Consider the following 4445-nt stretch of genomic DNA (forward strand, 5'->3'; position numbering starts at 1 on the left):
TTCAATATGGCCTTTCACAGTAAACGGAATTTTAACAGGTAAGAAATAATAATCTAGTAGAAAACACAGCATAACCAAAAGCACAAAGGCTTCCAAGGTCTGGAACATGCTGGAGAAGAGTGAGTTGGACAATTGGGTAGATAATCTGAAATAGGAGGATTTAAGGGATTTAAGACTGGAAAGGGAGGAATCCATGCAGAATTTATGTACGTCATGAAAAGTCATTTTACTCTTTACGCTGGCAATGAGTAATAATGAAAAGATATGAAGATAAAAACACCAAAGGTATGAAGATAAAACTCTTGAGAAGAGTTTTATGATGTATACTTACTCTATCTTGATCCTTGCCCTAGGCACTTTAGGTATATTGTTTCTAATTCTCATAAAATGGTACAACCCTTAGCACAACTTTGGAGATGAGAAAACTAAGACTCACTGCTGATATATAGCAAGGCCAGAATTTGAAGCTACATAATTTAGACTACTCCACTATTTCCTCTCATTTCTATGAATTCCATAAGGTAGTGCTAGTGGTAAATAAAGTGCCTGCCAATGCAGGAGATGCAAGAGACCCAAGTTCAGCCCCTGGATAGGGAAGATCCCCTGGTGGAGGGCATGGCAACCCACTTCAGTACTCTTGCCTGGAGAACCCCATGGACAGAGGAACCTGGCGAGCTCTAGTCAATGTGGTCACAAAGAGTTGAACACAGCTGAAGTGACTTAGCCCATACTCATGCAAGCTGCATTGGGGAGGTAAAGAGAAAGCTGAAAGGTTGCAGAAGAGACAAACCATGAACCTATTACTCTATATCATGCTATTTTATGAGTTTTAAAACTCATTATTAAATATCAATAGTGTACTTACATTGTATTTCAATTAAATTCCAATTTCAGTTTTGAAGTTATAGAAGTGGTTAGTTCAATTACTAAGACTTGAGGTCCTATGAATCTAGTAACATTCATTCATTTTTATGTTTAATATTATTTTAATGCTTACTGTTTTCCAGACTGTGTATTAGGGGACACTGTGGATGCTGTAACACACATAATCTTTCTCATTGCAGACTGTGCAGTGTAATGAGGAAGACATAAAGATAACAACAATGGACATGGGATATCTGTGATAAAAACAGAGAAACAGAAAATGCCCCTCACAGTACAGTCATCTAACTTGGTGGAAGATTAGGTTTAAAAGGGGAGGGTGGTGTGGGAGGGTGGCAAGAATGTATCTTGAAGAGGAGGAGTTAACAAGAGTATTCATAAGAAAGATGGAGTAGAGGACTTCCCTAGCTGTTCAGTGGTTAGGGCTCCATGCTTTGATTGTAGGGGGGCACGGGTTTGATCCCTGGTCAAGGAAGTATGTGCCATACAGCATGGCTAAAAAATTTTAAAAAAGAACAATGAAATTACCTATCAAGCATCAGCTAAGTAGAAATGAGAAGTTTCCCCTAATTGGAAAATCTGAATAGAGATTTTCTGCTAGAGAATTGAACTCCCTACTGCTACTCAAAGAAGCTTTAGGTGGCAGATTAGATGCCCAGGATACCAGCAGCATCTCTATGGTCAACAGCAGTCAGGTAGTAATAGAGTACTATTACTATTACTATTGCACCGGGTAGTAATAGAGTGGCGGGCTCAGCCCCATAATTCCAAGGCTAAGTTAAAGATGGTGGCTTAGGCTCCTTCAGTTCCTTCCTCCTGACCTGACCCTTTTGTGGCAGAGCTTACTAATTAGGTGTCTGCACCAAATGTTGCACCAATTGGCACTGGTGGTTCAACAAAAGACTCAGAGGATCTTTGTTTTACTTATCATGGAGAAATGGTGCAGCTGCTGCTGCTGCTAAGTCACTTCAGTCGTGTCTGACTCTATGCGACCCCATAGACAGCAGCCCACCAGGCTCCCCCATCCATGGAGTGGGTTGCCATTTCCTTCTCCAATGCATGAAAGTGAAAAGTCAAAGTGAAGTCGCTCAGTCGTGTCCGACTCTTCGTGACCCATGGACTGCAGCCTACGGGGCTCCTCCATCCATGGGATTTTCCAGGCACGAGTACTGGAGTGGGGTGCCATCGCCTTCTCCAAAATGGTGCAGAGTTAAGGCCTAAACATGGCAGCACCTTTGCTTCACAGAGTCTGGTTGAACATAGTCTAAGAATTTTCTGCTTTCAGCAAGTGACAGGTAAGAGCAAGCTGTCACATACAACATGGTCAGGAGTCTACACAATCCAACAGGATACCAATAAAGCTATCAGATTTTCCAAAACCATCTGGATTTACCTTAATGGCAATGGCACCCCACTCCAGTACTCTTGCCTGGAAGATACCATGGATGGAGGAGCCTGGTAGGCTACAGTCTATGGGGTCACTAAGGGTCGGACACAACTGAGCAACTTCACTTTCACTTTTCACTTTCACACATTGGAGAAGGAAATGGCAACCCACTCCAGTGTTCTTGCCTGGGGAATACCAGGGACGGGGGAGCCTGGTGGGCTACCTTCTATGGGGTCGCACAGAGTCGGACACGACTGAAGCGACTTAGCAGCAGCAGCAGCAGCTGCAGGAAATGACATGTTAAGTCTAAGTAGTGAGTGAAAAAGAACAATACTGAATCATCAGCAACAGATCTTTTATAAAAAAGGCTAAGCTAGGACTCCTCACAACAATGCGTCCCATTGTTATGGAATACAGTTACAACCCTGAAAGGTGTTGTTTGTACAGAGAGGATGACATTTTCATGAACAAAATGACCTTCTTTCACCTAAAGTCTTTGATTTATGCCAGCTGATTAGTGCCAGGATGAAATTTAATTGGTGGGAAATATCATTGACACTCATACTTCTAAGGTTTCATATTGAATTCCACAACTGGATAAAGTTCAAGGAAAAATACATATTCACTCTGCCTTGAACATTTTCTAGTTCCTATGCCTTTTTCTCTCTTTCGCCCGAAGATATGTTAAAAGATCTTTTCTTGGGTCCTGACGGCTGACCTCTAATTATCCACAGCTCTGATTTTCCCACAGGCTCCAGAAACTATTTAGATAATGTTACTGCTTGAGTGGCACTTAGATTTGAAATCTTCTTAGTGAACTCTTGGGAGAAAAGATATAAATTGTAAACAGGACCATGCCCAATGATAGAGTAATAATAATAATAATTTAAAATTTTATTTTATATTTACTGAGTAAGTATTTATATTTATTTTATATTTACTGAGACAATTACTGAGTGCCATTATGCATCAGCCACTATGTTAAGAGATATATAAATATGATCCTATTTATCTTATACACCAGTCCTATATAATAGGAGCCATTGTATCTCTACTTAAGTGACTAAAAAAATGAATATAAGAAAAGCTGACCAGCCTGCTGAAGACCATACCTAGGAAGAGGAACTAAGAAACAGATCTTAGTTCAAATCAAGGACTAACCTCAGCATTACTTGTTTTAATAAAATAACTATATCATCTCCATGTGTTAAGTGAATAGTCTCCTAAAAGTCACTTTTAGTTTTTATGTATATTTAGATTATACATATGTTTATATCCAATATGTCTACATATATATGTATATACATGTGTGTATAATATAAACTGTGCAGGCATACACACACACACATATACATAATATGACAGATGTGAGAGCTGGACAACAAAGAAGGCTGAGCACCAAAAAATTGATGCTTTCAAACTCTGGTGCTGGAGAAGACTCTTGGGAGTCCCTTGGAAAGCAAGGAGGTCAAACCAGTCAATCCTAAAGAAATCAATCCTGAATATTCATTGGAAGGACTGATGCTGAAGCTGATGCTCCAGTATTTGGCCACCTGATGTGAACAGCTGACTCACTGGAAAAGACCATGATGCTGGGAAAGATTGAAGGCAAAAGGAAAAGAGGGTGACAGAGGATAAGAAGGTCGGATGGCATCACTGATTCAGTGGACATGAACTTGGGCAAACTCCAGGAGACGGTAAGGGACAGAGAAGCCTGGTGTGTTGCAGCCCATGAGGTTGCAAAGAATCAGACACAAGTTGGCGACTGAACAACAACAATACACAATATGAGAATCTGTGTATTATGTTTCAGTTGCTTTGGCTCTATTTTGTATAACAAAAATTAATTGCTTAAAATAACAGTCATGTTTATTTTGCTCATGAATCTGTAATCTGGGCAAAATCTAGTGGTGACAGTTTGTTTCTATTGCACAAATCACCTAGGATGGCTTAAAGGCAGGAAGCTGGAATTATCTCAAGACTCATTCACTCTTATTTCTGACAGTGACCGGTGGACTGAGTCCTTAACTATGGCTGCTAACAGAAACAACTACACATGGCTTCTCCATGTGGCCTAGGTTCCTACATGACTGCTGAGCTCTCGGGGCAAACATCCCAAGAAAGACAGAGAAAGATGCATTATATTTCATAGCAGCCTCTTCTGCTACATTCTATT

Source organism: Bubalus bubalis, chromosome 9 (assembly GCF_019923935.1).
Source record: "Bubalus bubalis isolate 160015118507 breed Murrah chromosome 9, NDDB_SH_1, whole genome shotgun sequence".
NCBI lineage: Eukaryota > Metazoa > Chordata > Mammalia > Artiodactyla > Bovidae > Bubalus > Bubalus bubalis.